The 19,456-nt window shown below is 34.7% G+C and overlaps 1 non-coding gene across 1 annotated transcript; it reads left to right on the top strand.

Moving 5' to 3' along the window:
* Window positions 1–13,534: 13,534 nt before the first annotated feature.
* Window positions 13,535–13,610, top strand: TRNAV-AAC (transfer RNA valine (anticodon AAC)). The gene has a single exon. It is a non-coding gene; the product is annotated as a tRNA-Val (tRNA).
* Window positions 13,611–19,456: the final 5,846 nt, after the last annotated feature.

Here is a 19,456-nt window from a genome sequence, read left to right on the forward strand (position 1 = left end):
TGTCCATGTATCACAGAATAGTCACATATTTCAGGATTATATCTCCCAACATAGGCAAATTATACAACTTTTATTTTTATCATGGTAAAATAAGATAGATTTTTCTCATTGAATAAAGTTGTGAGATATTGTAATGTAATATATAAAAGAATTTTAAATATGCATATGTATTATAAAAATTGGTATGATTACTTGGTATTTAATCAGGGCTCACATGTCTTAAATGTTATTAATATTTAATATTAATCTTAACAATTATCATTAAATTGTCTTTATGTATGTGAACAAAATATATGAGACTCTTTCAGTACCTGTGTGTGGAGAGGGGTGTGCAATTAGAAAAGATCAGATAAAAGAATTATTAAGATTCTAATTCTTTGAAGAAATAGGTTCTGTGAGACTATAAGTGTTTGTAGAAATCCATTAAAGTGTATTGATTTTTAATCAGTGCATCCAGTATAAAAACCTGTCTCCTCTTACTATTTATGTTTTAGAAAAAAATTACTTGACTAATTTGTGTTTTAGTCCTCTATCTACAAAATGATGATTAAAGTATAGCTATCTCAATGAGTTATAATAAAAATTAAATGTTACTATAAAAGAGCATGACATATATAATATGTGTGTTAGCTATTATTATTGCACTATAAAAATATTCTTTTATCATAGATAATATTAATACTCTGTCTTCTCAAGGACTCTAAATATAGTCCTTTATTAAATTTTCACCTTTCATTGGAGACTTCTGTTTATGACTACAAATATTTGGAAACCAAATTGTTCATTCCAAAAATTTACTTATATATGCTAAGACATGTGGATGTTATCTAATTTGATTTTTTCTGTTTTATGTCACCTAACTTTTTTAAAATAAATCTTCCTCTGGCCAGTTTAAGTAAGGAACTTATTAAGTGACAAATACTTAATTTAGTAAAAGAAACACATAACTGTGGATATCTGGGGAGAACAGCTTGTATTGCCAGTGAACTAGCCAGAAGAAACATTTAACAATTTTTTTAAATCTTTTTGCATTTGACAAGAATACTCACTGTTTTCCTGTTTTGCCAAGGAAAGGGTTGTCCACTTTTATTCACTCTTTCCTGTAGCTACCCAGACACTCCAACAATAACTGTTTTTTCCTTTCTCTGCTGTGCTTGAGATACTCATCAATATCTATTTTTGCTCTCTTCTGTTTTGGAGGACAGATGTCCTTAATTTTAGTGGATGAGTACAGATTTGGGGGATCAAAGACTATTACAATACCTATTGTTTTCAAAGACAAATCAAAATAATTTTCCATCCTACTTCCTTGTGGATCATCATTAATGAAATTTGCATTTTTAATATTACATTCCTGCTAACCACCACATCAGAAACTGCAAGAATGACAGTACTTGCAGAGAACTCGACAGTGTGTCCGTAAAGTCATGGTACAATTTTGACCGGTCACAGGAAAGCAACAAAAGATGATAGAAATATGAAATCTGCACCAAATAAAAGAAAAACCCTCCCAGTTTCTGTAGGACGATGTGGCAGCATGTGTGCATGTGCAGATGATGACGTAACACCGTGTATACAGAGGAACAGCCCACGGCCATGCCAGTCGAGATGTGGATGGTACAGAGGAGTTCAGTGTGTTCTGTGGCTCGCTAAATTTGAATCCGTGACCAAAGTGCAACGTGAATATCGGCGCGTGGATAACAAAGCGCCAGCACATAGAAATAACATTACTAGGTGAGATAAGCAGTTGAAGGAAACCGGCAGTTTGGTGGAGAAACCCTGTTCTGGTAGGCCATCGGTCAGTGACGAGTCTGTAGAGGCTATATGGGTTAGCTACCTAAGGAGCCCTAAAAAATCTGTGCGTGAGCCCACACCAAATAGGTATGAAACTGGGAGGGTTTTACTTTTATTTGGTGCAGATTTCAAATTTCTATTGTCTTTTGTTGCTTTCCTGTGACCGGTCAAAACTGCACCATGACTTTACGGACACACTGTACTTTACTGTGCTTTTGCTCACTGCCTTGTGAAATTGAGAAGCAGGACAGAAAGTCATGAAGATTTGATGCTTCAGTTTAAATAAAAGTTTTGTTGTTTTGGTACTAGAATAAAAAAGTAGATAAAAAAATGTTAGTGTACAAAGTTGGATAACACTAACATGCTAAAAAAATAAATACAACAGTGGAAAATTTGTTTTGTTAAAAGTATTTAAATCAGGAACCATAAAGTTGATTCTGGGTCTGAATGACTACATTTGGTTAACCTCACACATTTAGATGTGTTGGGCTCCACCTACATTATTCAGGCGACTATTTGTAAGACCATACACAATAAATTGATTGCAGTTCATTAGTACACCTGTTGTGTCTGTTATATTCAGTAGAGATCATTATTAAAGTTATGGGCTCTCATAAGGACTTTTCAAACCCCCTGACAAAAAGGATTGGCTTTCTTAGGTAAGTACATGTTTACCAGTTATATCAACCAAAAGAGTGGTCATTTATAAATTCATCTTGTTTTGCAGGTTTACATTACTAATTTCTTTTCCTGTATACTGGCTTAAATGTACCTAAAGTTATATTTTAATTTTATATTGCTTTACTATATTTATATTGATTCTAAGGAGAAAATAGATATATGTGTTCATTTTTTATTCTTATGGTTCATGTTTATATTTTTACAGTTGTTAGTGATGAAAAAATTACCTGTCTCGTAGGGGATCACCAAAAAAGCTTTCAAGAGTAAATTACTATTTTTTATTTTCTATTGAATTTCTTAGGATGATGGTAGTTAACAAGTTAAACTGGTTACATGAGCACATTTCTGCAACACATCATCTGTACACTGTATAGCGTGTTTACCATCCCAAGGCAAATTTCCATCATTCAGCATTTATCCCCCCCAAACCATCCTCGACCTGCTCCCTATACCATCCTCCATCTCCCTCCATCAGTAAACTATTATTTAAAGTGTTTTTCATATTTTCCTTTTTACATATATAAAGTGAGTGAAAATTTATAGAATATTATTGGAAGAAAGTCTTATTGTTGGTCAGGAAATATGAGTACGTTTTAATATAGCAATGGATAATATACTATAAAGACATTATTTGAACTTTAGTTTTTTAAACTCAAAATGGCTTATGTTCTCTCTTAAATATGTGTATATGTATGTGTCTACATGTGTGTATATGTATGAATGTATATATATCTATATAGATGTATGTATCTACTTATGCATGTATTTCTTAGTATTTCTCAGCATATTTTATTATTCTGCTACAGAACGTATATATTCTAACAAAAAATAACTATAGAATTTCTCATGTCAATGAATGTTTCTTTGTATTTTATAGAAAACATCTTTATCTCTAAAGCTTTGTACTAAAAGTGTCAGCTTATAATAAAGCAAATACAAACAACCTAAGAAACATGCCTTTATCAAGCATCTGTGATTTTAGGGGAGACTATTTGCCACATTAGGAGATGAATCTGGGAAAACAGCATGTGAAAGAGAGGCTGATTAAATCAATACAGTCTTATTCAGTATTACTAATAATTTTCAATATTAAGATTATAAGCCTTAATTAAAATATAACATTTTCAACATAATATTCCCTTGTAAATACTATGATACTCTTAAAGTATATGCATGGGAATCAAACAGCAGACAAGTCTCCTTTATGTGAAAAATATGTTTATATTATTTCTATAATAGAGAACAGAGAAAAAGTGTTTCAATCAACCAACTTCTAAAAGGTCAGACCAGAGTCATCGGTAAAAGTAAAACAGCCATGTCTCAAAAATCAAAATGTATCACTTAATACACTACTTCTCAAAAGGAGCATGGTTTATTTAGTGCCAGAGAATAGAAGTATTACACACAAACATTCCCATCTGTGTATGTTTCCAAGTATATCAAAATAGATTTGTTTTTGTGTGTGTTCTGCAATACCCATTCTTTTGAGCAGGTGCCTCATGTCCCTAAGTAGTTCAGAGTTGTTTGTTAAATTCTAAAGAGCATGCTTAAATCTTAACATTCTGAACTTCACTCTTAATATGACTGAACACATTCCCTGACTGTTCTGTCTCATTGCCTATTTCATGAAGTACGCATGCTAATTTGGGATTAGATATAAGTAAGCATAAGAGAGATGGATGGTTATTGAATTGATAGTTGTTTGTTTGCTGCAATGCAGCACACTTATTTTTTAGTCATCATCTTTATTTCTTAACCACACCGCAAAACATTCCTAAGCTTTTAAAAATCAAATAGTTCTTATTGTCCATGAGAATCCTTGAATAATAATAATAACTGAGTTCAGTTATGAGAGTTAAATTTGTGGAGTTTAGGGTTGTAGCATTTCAAAGGTGTGCTTATATCCAAACAGTAGTTGAAAAGAAAGCTCAGTGTTATCTACTTTTCCTGATATATTTCTACTAGTCCATAAGCATGCATAAGCTGTTGGCATTTTGTAAAGACTCAAGACATATTTCTAGAATAAAATATGAACATAGATTAACAATTATATAAAGTATCTCTACTATTTCATGACTTGTGTTTCATACCTTTCATCATTTTTCCCCCTCACTTGTGATTTAGTAATATATTATTTAAACTGGAGTTTTGTCTCTGAAATCAAAACACAAACCATGGAAAAACAAACTAGGCTTTTAGGTGTTCTCCTGACTATAAATCCCATTATTTTGTAGCTCTGAAGTTTCTAAGATCTATACTGTAAATAGTGTTTGAAATGAGCTCTGGTGTATACCAAAATTATCACAAGGGTTAATTTGCATTTCAGCTATTAATAATAATTTTTATCCATGCAATGCCATTGCTAACAAATTCTAGGCAATGTGCAAGGTTCAGAGACTCAGATATAAAACACATAGGCCTTGTCTCCAATATGCTAAATATGTTGTGTGGATTTTGAATTTCTAATCCTCTTAGAAGAATATTCTTTAAGTATTTCATTTTGCAAAGTTCCACTGAAAATTAGGCCATTTATTTAATCAAGACAATGATAGGCCTTCATAGAATTGCCCTGAATCACTGAAGCCACTATAGAGCTGGGTTTTACTTCTTTAGAATAGAAAATAAGGTGTTTTTTTTTAAATAAACAATAAAAATTTATTTTGAGATTTTTTTTTTGTATTTTTCTGAAGCTGGAAACAGGGAAAGACAGTCAGACAGACTCCCGCATGCGCCCGACCGGGATCCACCTGGCACGCCCACCAGGGGCCATGCTCTGCCCACCAGGGGGTGATGCTCTGCCCATCCGGGGTGTCGCTCTGTTGCGACCAGAGCCACTCTAGTGCCTGGGGCAGAGGCCAAGGAGCCATCCCCAGCGCCCGGGCCATCTTTGCTCCAGTGGAGCCTTGGCTGTGGGAGGGGAAGAGAGAGACAGAGAGGAAGGAGAGGGGGAGGGGTGGAGAAGCAGATGGGCGCTTCTCCTGTGTGCCCTGGCCGGGAATCAAACCCGGGACTTCTGCACGCCAGGCGGACGCTCTACCTCTGAGCCAACCGGCCAGGGCCTGAGAATTTTTTAGTTAAAAAATTCACAATACAGACAAAGTTTTGTCAGATTATGAGAGATATTTTTTAAAACTTATTTAAAATTACACAAGGTTCATTAAAATAAGCTAAAGAAACATCAAGACAATCTGCAAACATGTTTAATTTTTAACAAAATGTACATTTGTGTTTATTTATTTTTTCTCTATGAAATATAACAATCTCAATTAATACTTGAATGAATAAATAAATGATTTTATCCGATCTATTTTGAATCGTGTTTTTATTCCTTAATAGTGACCTTTAAAATCTAATTTATCTGTTTTAAAATAAATTCTGTTTTCTGTTCTCTGTCAATAAGGAATTATAATTGACTATAAATCAAAATGCTGTTTAAAAACAGAAACTATCTGTTTCAGGCTACAAAGAAGACAAAACACAGCTGAAGTTCCTGCTAATTGAAAGGAGCCAGGGTGGCTATGTGATGGCTATGTGATTGGAGGGCTTCAGGGTGAATTCACAGTAGTCAAGAGTCCTTCTTTTTCCTCTCCACTTGGTCATTCAATATCAACTGCACCTTAAGGCTGGTTCTCTTCATGCTTCCTTGCGATGTCTGGTAGGAGGCAGACTAGAATTGCTTCTAGAAGCTCTCTCAAAAGAGATAAAGGTTTTAATTTAATTTGCATTTCTCTAATGATTAGTGATGTTGAGCATTTTTTCATATGCCTATTGGCCATCTGTATGTCCTCTTTGGAGAATTGTCTATTCATCTCTTTTGCCCATTTTTGGATTGGATTGTTTGTCTTCCTGGTGTTGAGATTTACAAGTTCTTTATAAATTTTGGCCCCAAAATTTGGCCCTAATAAAAGTTCTTTATTAACCCCTTATCAGACGTATTGTCAAATATGTTCTCCCATTGTGTAGTTTGTCTTTTTATTCTGTTCTTGTTGTCTTTAGCTGTGCAAAAGCTTTTTAGTTTGATATAGTCCCATTTGTTTATCCTGTCTTTTATTTCACTTCCTCATGGAGATAAATCAGCAAATATATTAACATTATACAGAGTGAAATAAGTAAATCAGAAAAAACTAAGAACTATATGAATCCATACATAGAAGGTACATAAAAATGAGACTCAGAGACATGAGCAAGAATGTGATGGCAACAGGGGTGGGGGTTGGGGGGAGGGGGGATGGGGTAAAGAAGGAAAGAGGGCTTGGGGGAGGGGAGGGGCACAAAGAAAACCAGATAGAAGGTGACAGAAGACAATTTAACTTTGCGGGAGGGGTATACAGCACAATCAAATGTCAAAATAATCTAGAGATGTTTTCTCTCAACATATGTACCCTGATTTATCAATGTCACTGCATTAAATTTAATAAATTAAAAAAAAGAAGAGATAAAGGAAGCTTCCTAGGAACTGACAGCAAAAACTTTCCTTGCAAATCATCAGTCCAAACTCCATCAGATACTTCCTTCTAGATATTTTGGGAGTAAGGGCTGTGAGATTAACCCAAAATGGGTGTGGTGGGTGCAGGGTGAGTAGGCAGGGGTCTGCTAGGAGGGGAAGGAGGGGTTCTTGCTATGTAGACACCCAGCAGTGTCCAGGGCCTATTGTAACTCCATTACACCACTTCCTAGCATCTGGATGATGTCACTTCCTCAGAATTACACCATTTACTAGGCCAGTGATACTCAGAGTATGGTCTTCTAGCCAGTGCTGTTCTGAGGCTGTCTTCTGTCTGCAAAGAGATTAAGACAGAAATGGAGAGGAAGCATTTGGTCACTTTGACAGAGTGATCTAACTTCTGTTATCTAATCATAAAAACGGGCTTATATCTTGTATATCTTTTTAATTTCCAGATTCTTGTTTCTCCACTATGGAAAGGGCTGCATTGATGAAAAGAGCAGTACCTGATTCCTCATGTTGACCTTAGCTGTGAAGACAGAGTCTGGCATGCACGTGGCTCTCAGTATCTGTTGATTGAATTAATAAGCACGGGTCACAGCTGACATTGAAGTCCAAGTTTTCAAATTCCAAACCCAAAGCTGCCTCAAATGTGCCATAGTTCTGCTGAGTGGTAAATACATCACCTGATCCCAGGATTCTTTCACACCTATAAAATGGAAAATGACTAATCTGGGGACAGAATCAATATAATGTTAATAAAAGTGGTTCAGATCCCTTCTGGAAAAAGATTATGATCACAAGGGCCTGAAAACTTTGAATGCCCTGGAAGTGCTGACACATCCATCCTCTGGAAAAGCCTTGATCCGCCCAGGAGGAGTCCCTGGGGATTGAACAAAACTTCTGGATTTTCAGGGATAAAAACCATGTCAGGTGGGGATAGGGAGAGACTGAGCAGAGGTTTTGTTTCCATATCAGAATAAAACATATTGCTCCAGAAAAAGAAAGAAAAAGAGAAAAAGAAAGAAAGAAAGAAAGAGAAGAATGGAAGGAAGGAAGGAAGGAAGGAAGGAAGGAAGGAAGGAAGGAAGGAAGGAAGGAAGGAAGGAAGGAAGGAAGGAAGGAATGGAAGAAAGGAAGGAAGGGAGAAAGAAAGAATGAAAGAAGAAAGAAAGAAAGAAGAAAGAAAGAAAGAAAGAAAGAAAGAAAGAAAGAAAGAAAGAAAGAAAGAAAGAAAGAAAGAAAGAAAAGAATGGAAGGAAGGAAGGAAGGAAGGAAGGAAGGAAGGAAGGAAGGAAGGAAGGAAGGAAGGATATAATGGAAGAAAGGAAGGAAGGGAGAAAGAAAGAAATAAAAGAATAGAAGGAAGTAAGGAAGGAATGAAAGAAGGATAGAAGAAAGGAAGAAAAGGAAGGAAAGAAAGGAAAGAAGGAAGGAAGAAAGGAAGGAAGGAAGAAAGGAGAAGAAAGAAAAAAAAGAAAGAGAGAGAAAGAAAAGAATGGAAGGAAGGAAGGAAAGAAGGAAGGAAGGAGAAAGGAAGGAGGGAAGGAAGGAAGGAAAGAAAAGAAGTTAGTTTGTAATTTATTTAAATCACATTGGTTAAACTACAACATATGATATAAGTTCATACACAAAAACATAAATTTGATACACAAAAGATGAGAAGGAATTAAAGTATACCATTAAAAAATGATTAAATCACAAACAAAAGCTAAAGCAAAAATGCTGAAGGTATAAAATACTACTACTTTCAAACATTGCTAAGAATATAAAATGGCATATTGGAAGTGTGATTTTTATGAAGTGAAACATACTCTGATGTATGAACAAGCAGTTTTATTCATAGCAATTTATCATTGTCCACACAAAGAATAACACTAGAATGAACACAGCAACTGTATTTATAAGAGCTCCAAACTAGAAAAAACCCAAAAGTCATTAATAGAATATTGGATTAAGCAACCATAATATATCTATTCTCAGCAATGAAATGAATTACTAAATTACTAATACATGTAACAACTTGGATAATGTTACAAATAAAAACTTCAGTGATAAAAAAGTATCTATGGTAAGTTTCTAATTATATAAAAATCTGGAAGAATCAAAACTATATTTTTAGGTAAAGCAAAACAAAACAAAACAAAGAACTAGTACCCTTTAGTGAAAACTGACAGATAAAAGCTATAAAAATATTCAGGAGTAATGTTAATATCTTACAAGGGGTGTGTGTTTACATACATGTATACATTTGTCAAAATTCATTGAATGTAAGCTTACTGCTTTTTATTGAACTTTGTGCAAAAGTTATCCAATATTTTGAAATGAATATTGAACACTACCATGTGGATTACTTTTACAAAAGTTACATGTGTTAGATCTTTTAAAACTAACTTCTGCCTGACCTGCGGTGGTGTAGAGTGGATAAAGCATCAACCTGGAACATTGAAGTTGCCAGTTTGAAATCCTAGGTTTGCCTGGTCAGGGAACATATGGAAGCTCCTTCCTCATCCCTCTTTCTTTCTCAGTAAAAATTAATTAATTAATTAATTAATTGTAAAGAAACTGATTTCGGTGCATCTTAGTCTTGAGCAGATGAGCAAAACTTAGTCTCTTGTTATTAGGAAACAAAGTTATAAATGGGCAATGAGGAAAGTTTATGATGCACTCTGTGTTGGCTTGGATATTAAAGTGTAAGTAAGACGTGTGTGTGTGTGTGTGTGTGTGTGTGTGTGTGTGTGTGTGTGTATAAGAGAGAGACAAACAGTGAGAGAAATATCTCAGCTCTGTCTTTCAAGAGGAACTAAAAGCAGTATCACGTCAGTCACAACAAGCAAACCTGGCAGTTAGATTTCAGTTTATAAATAGTATCCATTAAAAGAAACTGGAAGTCCTTGGAGGAAATACTCTATTCCAGGGTTAAGTCAGAAAAGTAGAAAAGGAGTCTAAAACATCTTGTTCCAGAACACAAGACAGTTCTCAAACAATAACAATGATAGAACACAGGAGCTAGTTCAACATGGCTCTCAGTTGCCACGTCTGGGAGAATTTGAGCATCAAAATAAATAATGGTATTTACTGATACCATTGAATAAAGTAACAACCTATGAGATCACTTATAAAAGTGAATGAATAGGCCCTGGCTGGTTAGCTCAGTCTGTAAAGAGCGCTGTACCTAAACAACAAGGTTACAGATTCAATCCCTTGTGAGGACACACATGGGAAGCAACCGAAGAATGCATGACTGAGTGCAACAACAAATAAAATCTTCACCCTCCCATCTCTCTCCTTCTCTCTATCTCTCCACAGAAATCAATCGACAAATAAGAAGGAAAATTAAATCCTGACTTGGTAGTTCGGTCAGTTGGAGCATCATCCCAGAACATGTAGGTTGTCGATTTGATTCCCCAGTCAGAGCACATACAGGAGTAGCTCAATGTTCTTCTCTCTCTCTCTCTCTCTCTTTATCTCTTAAAATAAATAAATACATACATAAATACATAAATAAGTAAAGAATATTCTTCACTGTAGTAAAATGTTAAATAATAAACATAGAAGAAGGAGTTATAAAACATCAATGGGTACTATAGAATCATAGTGAAAAACAGAATATTTGAGCCTCTCAAAATATCTATAAAAGGGAATAAGAATAGTCACATAGGCCAAAACTCTTGTAGACACAACTTCAAAAAAATTGAAATGAAACGTTGAAATAAATTATCATCTTATGCCTTCTGTTATGTTGCACTGAACAGGAAATGTCCCTTTCATGATATTCTTAACAAAAATGTATATTATCTCAATCTACCAATATTAAACTTAAATTGAGAGACAATGTACAAAATAATTGGCTTACACAGGGGGTCCTTGAGTTATGCCAGTGTCGATATATGATGTTTCAAGTTTACAACATTTACTCTACTCCCATATAAACTTAAAAAGATTGAGACGTGAATCAGCTTATGCTGTTATCATCATACTCATGGACTACGTGGTGGCTGAACTATAATAGTTTGGTTGTGCGCGATGGAAGAATATTCAGTAACTGGTACAGTACAGTGTATTTATGTCCTTTTCCTTTTTCTGTGGCTTAATTGTGTTTATATGTTCTAGATTATGATTTTACAACTGTGTTAAGATGAGTAAGTTACTTAGGCTAAGGTGTGTCTCAACTTACACCAAAATTCAGGTTACATTACTGTCATAAGAACAGAACTGTGTTGTAACGCAAGGACCTTCTGACTCCAAAACAGATCACAATGCAAATCTGAAGAACTGTGCCAGATGAAAGCAAACCAAACAACTGAATATAAAAATCATTCTGAATTCAATCCGTGACTGGAGAAAAAAGTTACTATAAAGGCCTTTATTGGAGAATTTGTTGACATTTGAATATGGGTTCTGAATTAAAGTGTTAGTTTAATGTTTTCTGATTTTGCTAATTGCTCAGTGGATATGTAAGAAAATGTTTATGTCCTTAAGAAAGACACAATGCCTTTCTTATTGGTTAGAACAAAGGTTGCATGTTTGATCCCCAGTCAGGACACATACAGAAACAGATTGATGTTTCTCTCTCTCTCTTACTTTCTCTCCTCTAAAATCAATCAATCAATTAAAAAAATAATGAAAGACACATTGAGTACATAACATTAGAGGGCAGGCATAATTTACATGTCTTTAACTTACTCTCAAATGGTTTATTATGTACAGATATGCAAATATACAATAAATAGACCAATAAAGCAAAAAGGAGAAAATGTAAACAACAGATAAAGCTGGTTAAAGAGTATATGAGATTTTCTTTATAGCCTCTGTGTGATTTTCTGTAAGTTTGAAGTTAGATGAAATGAAATTTTAATATATAAGTAAACAATGTTAAAGACAAAAATTTATGAAAGAAGCAGGAAGATGAAATAAGAAGCACAAGTAACTTTAAGGTAATAGAGATATATAGTTTTTAAATGTCATTGTGGATAACAAGTTTTCATTTTATCATATTTTATAACCTTTATATGTATTTCTTATACTTTTTAATGAATAATATCTATATAAACACTAAAAAAATAGGGTATGAGAAAAATTGCAAATAAAATATAACAATTGTTATATGCCTACTGAAAACTTTTCTTTTAATGATTTTTATTTTATTGTTCACCACAGCAAAGAAGTCACTACAAAACCACAGTAGCATAAACATGAAAGGAAAATAATTTCAAATTACAGACTTGTAGGAGAGTCATGTTTCTACCGAGATACAGTGATATATTGAGGCTTAAAAAATTGTTCCCCATTAACACAAATAGAAGATTTTTTGTTTGGTTGTTTTGTATTTTATGGGATAACACATTAGTTTCCCAATGATATGGTTTCACAAATTTAAATTTGAGGTATTTTTGTATTAACTAACACTTTGTTTCTAGTGACTAAGCTTTGTTGTTATTCAATGGAAATTTGTATTTAATTATAAATACATAGTTCCTTCATTTAGCTTCACTGCAAAGTTCATAATAGTAGTGAAAGAAGACTTTCACCCTATAACACAACTTAATGGACCATGAAGTTACTGGCTGTTTATGTTACTGAAAATACAATAATAGCCCTGGCCAGCTGGCTCAGTGGTAGAGCATTGGCTCAGTGTGTGGAAGTCCCAGGTTCAATTCCTGGTCAAGGCACATAGGAAAAGCGGCCATCTGCTTCTCCATCTTTCCCTCCTCCTTCTCTCTCTCTCTCTCTCTCTCTCTCTCTCTGTTTTTCTTCCCCTCCTGCAACCATGGTTCAAAAGAAAAAGAAAAGGGAAATAATAGAGCACTGTTAAATTGCTGTAAACTTGAAACAAACCTGGAATTAACTTACTAATAACACTATTCAAAATTACTCATTTTTGAAATATTGTAAGGAGCTATTTTGAACATTAGCTCTATTGGGAAAATATTTTCAGCAATTACTGCTTGGTAAACTATACAGGTAAAAGAGTCTGCCTTGTTTGTGGTTTATAAACAGTTATTAATATCCACAGCATTATGCTATGGGACTTATGGTAAACTTTTGGTCTGAATGTCGAGTTTATTTATTGATATAATCAAAATAAAATAATTCATTTTTCTTCCTTGCTGCTGAAGTAGTCATTTAAACATAAAAAATGCAGTAAATTATTGATGGTTGGATTCTTTTCTAACAATTATATAAAATGGTGGTGAATAATTATATTAGGATTAATTTGATTTTAGTGAAAAATAAAAAAAAAATCCTCAAGATTCTTAACTTTTTAAAAATATAAAACTATTTCAGAGAGGGGAATGAGGGAAAAAGCACACCTTTTATTATATTTCGTGTATAAATAATGATATACAGAGCAGTTGAAAGCAAGTGGTCCATTTTTCCAACATGAATCCTATTATAATCAGGTTATTATTACACTTAAATTAATACACATTTACGTTTTGAGCCCCATATAACTAAAAAGCAATTTGGAAACTCAATATTATCAGTAAGTAGAAATTCACATCAAATCAACCTTAAGCTAAATAACATAATAATAAAAGCAAAATATATGGTGTTGAAAGTTTATTTCAAATGACCTATAAAATATCTCAATGTTAAAAATGTAAGTGGCTAGCCCTGGCCGGTTGGCTCAGCGGTAGAGCGTCGGCCTAACGTGCGGAGGACCCGGGTTCGATTCCCGGCCAGGGCACACAGGAGAAGCGCCCATTTGCTTCTCCACCCCTCCGCCGCGCTTTCCTCTCTGTCTCTCTCTTCCCCTCCCGCAGCCAAGGCTCCATTGGAGCAAAGATGGCCCGGGCGCTGGGGATGGCTCTGTGGCCTCTGCCTCAGGCGATAGAGTGGCTCTGGTCGCAATATGGCGACGCCCAGGATGGGCAGAGCATCGCCCCCTGGTGGGCAGAGCATCGCCCCATGGTGGGCGTGCCGGGTGGATCCCGGTCGGGCGCATGCGGGAGTCTGTCTGACTGTCTCTCCCTGTTTCTAGCTTCAGAAAAATGAAAAAAAAAAAAAAAATGTAAGTGGCTATATTAAATGGTATTTTTAGATGATTATTGCAAATTATCTTGTGCTTTTTAAAAAACCTGATAACTCTATACAATGTACCCTATCCAATTTAAATCTCAAAGCCAAAATTGTTTATTATTTTAATTCAAAATCTATGCATGTGTACTTTATTTGTTACTGGCAAAATGATGAGGCCTCAATTTTGTATATTTGAGGGAAAGAATTTAGTGAAAAAACAAAGTGCAGCAATTAAAGCAAGAATGTATTGGCTATGCAAAAAGACACTCAGAATGGGACTGAGCAGGCAGCTCACTCAAGAGATTGAGTGCCCTGATTAGTTACAGAGCTGGGTCAGCGAAACAAAGAAGAGCCTAGGTTAAAAGAAACAACAGGAGAGAGCTTATGTGGGGCTGTTTTGGTTCCCTGGAATGTCAGAGAAAAGGGGGCCTTGAAGACAGATTCAGGGGGTTAGCCCAGGACCAGCTGCTGCTGCCCATTGTTACCTTGGTTGAAAGTCTTGTGGGGTCCCTTAGAGCTTAGGAGAAAGAAAGAGGCAAGGAGAGCATGCCTAGGGATGGAGGGAGAAATTAGGAGATGGGGAGGAGGGGAAAGGTGCTGTTATGTTCCTGGACAGGAGAGCCCGCTGGGTCTTCTATTTTAAGGGCTTTTAAGGGTGAAGAACTTAGGGGATGTTTCGGGAGGATCTCAATAGAATATTCATCATCTCTCCAGGTATGTCCTTTTAGGGTCGTGGTCTCCACTGATTTGTCATTGCCAGGTCAGGGCATCATTAGTCATTACAGTTGGTATTGAGGTTAGCCATGGCATCTTTTGTCTGGTTTTACTGCTTTTCTGGGCCGGAGACTGAAACACAACTGAGGCCTCAATGTTATCCCTAGGGGTTAATGCTTAAGCGCTATTCTCTGGCTCCTTTTCCTTCCCCTAGAAGGGGTTTAATGTGCATGACCATCAACACGCTAGGGAAGGAAAGGTCAGGGGAGGGTTTGAACTATGTTACTAGTGATTTGAAATCAGAGGATCTAAATAAACCACATGACCAGCAATATCCTAGTGGACAAAAGGTTACCCTGAGGTGAGGGTCTAGTTTTGCACATTTCTAGGCACTGGGGGCTTTCTGCCCTGGTGACCTTCTGTGCTGGCGTACTGTCCTCGCTCTGCTCATGTCTGTCTAACTGCCTACCCATATATTTTTATTATTTTTTTTATGTCTGAACCATGATAAGAAACTACAGAAAAAAAACAACCCAGAACACTCTTCACTTTTCATTTAAGAAAAATTATTAACTTCTTTAATTTTTATTTCTAGAATTAGTAAATAGAATCAATAGTTACCTTGTTTTTATAATCATTTCAATAATAACTGATTAAAATATATTTTATTTACAATTATTTTGTTTCTTCATTTCATTACAACTAATAGTCATATGATATTTTAAACATATGTATCTCAACTATCAGTTAAGGCATTGTGGACCAGTAGTTTTATTGCTAGCTTTATCCAGTGGCCTGACAAGTTTCTATTGAACAAATACAAAAAACATTTTACATAAATGTTAAAGGCACTCTTTAAAATTATTTAATTTTGCATTTTGAAGTTATTCACTACATGTTCTTACAAGGTAATGTTTTTTTAAAGTATGATCCTTTGGAAAAGAAGCCTTAGAACAGAAAACACAAAAATTATCATGATGCGTCTGCAATGTAATGACACTGTAATCAGGTCACTGGTCATCCTCAAAGGTTAATATCTGCTGAAGTTGCAATTAAGATTTAACAGATATATGTTAAGTAGTTATCCATGAGCTAAATTCTCCCTTCTTTTCTCTTTTGCTCCCTCTCTTTCTTCTTTTCTTCATCTTTCCTCTTTTTCTATCTCCTTCCCTCTTTTCTTCCTTTCTTTTTCTTTTGTCTTTTCCTTCCTTCTGTCCTTTCTTCTTCTTTTCTTGTATATGCATATGATGTCCAATAGGCATGTGGAATTTTCTATAAGAGTTGCTCAAATGTGCCTTAATTATATGATTGAGTAAATAAAACAGTCAAGGAAGTGATGATAACACAATAGGGAAAAAAATATTAGAAAATTATTAATACTTTCTTTTTAATTGACTCTGGAATTATTTTCAGGAAATTTTTCTTAGAATAAAATCATCTTTATTTTGTACAAGATTTCAACTCAAAGGAAAGCCATGATATCACTTTATCACTGTATTAGAATAAAAAAATCCCCAAGAAATAAAAATAAATTGTAAACAAGAAACAATAGTACTTGAGTAAATACATATGATATATTTATATATGTTACTAAAATATAGAATAATATGTGATTATATGAGAAATGTTTACATGTATTGGTAAACAACAAAAAAATAAGACTCTCTCTGTGTGTACACATTCAACCAAACTTCACTAGTGTGTTAATTTATTAAATTCTTAATACAGAAAACTATTGAATTAATATTTGTAGTTAAATTCCAATGGCACTAGCGTTCATCAGTGTTAATGGCAAAAGTCTAGAGTTTTCCCGGTTTCCTCCTCACCTATTACATACACTCTGTAGGGAAAAGCTAGGGAAGGATGCTCTGATTCTCCCTTGTTTTCAGATCTGCTTTTACAGTGATGCATACAGATGGTCATTGTTCATAATGCCCTTCTTCATTGTTGATGCCTGTCTAGATGCACATGTGCTGTCATTGTCAACACCAAGCCCTTTGTTATCACTTTGTCCATTAGAGTGACATGTCATTATAATTTACCTTTAAGAATACCTGACATTAACATTTTTTTTCTCTCATGATGTGTTATTTCCAAGACAGTTTCCCATATTTTAGCTCTTTGTACAGACATTTTTTTCTAGAACTCTTGCTTTAGTAATCATGGCTTATAAGTCATTAGTATGTATAGGACACATTTTGTGAATCATCATTAGAAAATTTTAATTGAAATAGAAAGTTATCTAATGGAAAAGAATAGAGTGCATCAGAATGAATAAGTGCTAGATTACTTTATGCAACTTTTGCATGTTAAATTTTTCTTTAAAGAGATCTTATAGCCTATGCAAGTCATGCAATAATAACTCATATTTACAGGTGACTTCAGTTAATATATTAATGTAATCATGACAAATGTATGTATTAGGATTATATTGAGACCGTTTTTTCCTCTGAGGAAACAGAAACTAAGACATTTTAAATCACTTGCCCCAGGTCAGAGTTCTAGTTGAATCTGTCCCCAACAAAACAATGTTCCTAGGCTCTACCAGCTACCTTACTAGCCCAGTACTCTATATGACAGTAAAAAAATTTGACAAGTGTGCAGTGACAGTTAGAAAACTAGTCTGCCCGAAGTACCTGGAAGGCTGTTGCCTCTTGCCACAAGTCAGCCTGCATCTCATTTCAAGCAAGCAAGTTCTAGCACACAAATAGCATGGATAAGAAGTTGAATCAATTATATACCAAAAGCTTGTAATATGTTAACAATGCCTCTAAATTGTGGAATTTTCCTTGGTTTTCCAAAGAAGGTTTCATAATTTTTAACTTTCCTAAAATTACTATTTTAAAAGTAGAACATAGATGAAGGAAACACAGTATTCAGAAGCCTAGAGTTGCTTTAGTCAGAATGACCGCAACATTTTAACAAAGGGAATTGATTTTTACTTTAATTATAGGAGGAGAAAAGTGGCTAGAACCTGCAAACATAGTGGCAATTGCTCTTGGCAAAGACCCTTTCCAGCCATGCTGGGCCAGTGTCCGTTACATTATAAAAGAAATACTGACTCCGCCTTGGCCGGTTGGGTCAGTGGTAGAGTGTCAGCCTGGCCTGCAGGAGTCCCAAGTTCGATTTCCGGCCAGGGCACACAGGAGAAGCGGCCATCTGCTTCTCCACCCCTCCCCCTCTCCTTCCTCTCTGTCTCTCTCTTCCCCTTCTGCAGCCAAGGCTCCATTGGAGCAAAGTTGGCCCGGGCGCTGTGGATGGCTCTATGGCCTCTGCCTCAGGCGCTAGAATGCTTCTGGTTGCAACAGAGCAACGCCCCAGATGGGCAAAGCATCGCCCCCTGGTGGGCATGCCGGGTGGGTCCCGGTTGGGCGCATGCGGGAGTCTGTCTGACTGCCTCCCTGTTTCCAACTTCAAAAAAATACAAACAACAACAACAAAAAAATACTGACTCGAAGTGGTGCTGTATAACTTTCAGATCTAGGTAGATCCCATAATGATCTGATTGACATCAGAGTATCAGACAGCATTGTCACTTACAATCATCATCATGTCAGAAACAGTCTACCACTAGAATGCCTCTGTAAGTAACAAATGACAAAACCTTTTGCTTAGGTTGAGACATGGAAAATATGTAGTTAATAATTTGAAAAACACTTATTACGACCTCCTATGAATTCAGGCATTCTTTTAAGTGAAAAAGAGTTTGCTTAATATGCTAATTTAGTTATCCCTAGGCAAGTTTACCGTTGTCCAAGACTAAGCTATAATTTAATTAATTAAACACATATATAAAAATAGCTGAATAAGATTTTGCTAGTAAACACAATTCTATAATATTTAAAATACTTTAAGTATAAATAACAGGGAAAATAAAATAAAATAGAAACATCAGACTGGTGAGAATAACAAATAAAAGTAAAAAAATACAATAGAGATAGTAAGATGAAGAAATTTGAATGAAGTATTACAAGTAGAGGTAGTAAAAAGTATAACAGCTGCATTCTTTTCCTGCCTATTTATTCATTATTCCTTATTTTACTCAAATGTGTGATAACTGCTGGTATTTCTTAGAGGCATATGCTATTAACTTATTATTATAATATATAAAAATATAAGTGCATAATACTTCTGCTATTAATAGTAATAGCACACATTTACTTAGTGCTCATTAGGCACTATTAAACAACTTAAGAATCATTAGTATTTATCATATATGTGTGTGTTACTAATGTGCATTATATTGAAAGAAAAATGCTTATATATAACTAAAAATTGTATTTAATGTATTGTGTATAGTATCTACAATAATACTGAAAAATATTAAATTTTTATTTAAATGTAAAAATAAAAGTATATTTTTCTAAAGTATGGGAAGCATCAAAAACATTATTTTAACACTTGTAAACCCTGAAAGACTTAACAGTTATTTTTTTTATTAAATAATACAACACAATTATAAAAGAATTATTAGAAATAATATTTTTACTAAAAACTGTTTCAAGCAAGATACATACTTTTATAATAATAGTAATCTTGTTATAAACTTTATGTAATGCTAATTATAAAAGGTAAATATTTTAATTAAGTAAACAGATAAGCAAGTACTTAAGGATAGCTCCTACAGATATTTTAAAGTGAGCAGAGTGACATCATCAGTGTGATGGAATAAAAGTTTTCTACCATTTTCTCTCAAAGAACACAGTTTTAGACAACCGCCACTGATGAAAGATCTTCATGAAAGTCCAAGGGAGAATTCCAGCACATAATTGGTGCAGAAAGTCTAAGACTGAACACATT

The sequence above is a fragment of the Saccopteryx leptura genome, chromosome 4 (assembly GCF_036850995.1).
Source record: "Saccopteryx leptura isolate mSacLep1 chromosome 4, mSacLep1_pri_phased_curated, whole genome shotgun sequence".
Classification (NCBI taxonomy): Eukaryota; Metazoa; Chordata; class Mammalia; order Chiroptera; family Emballonuridae; genus Saccopteryx; species Saccopteryx leptura.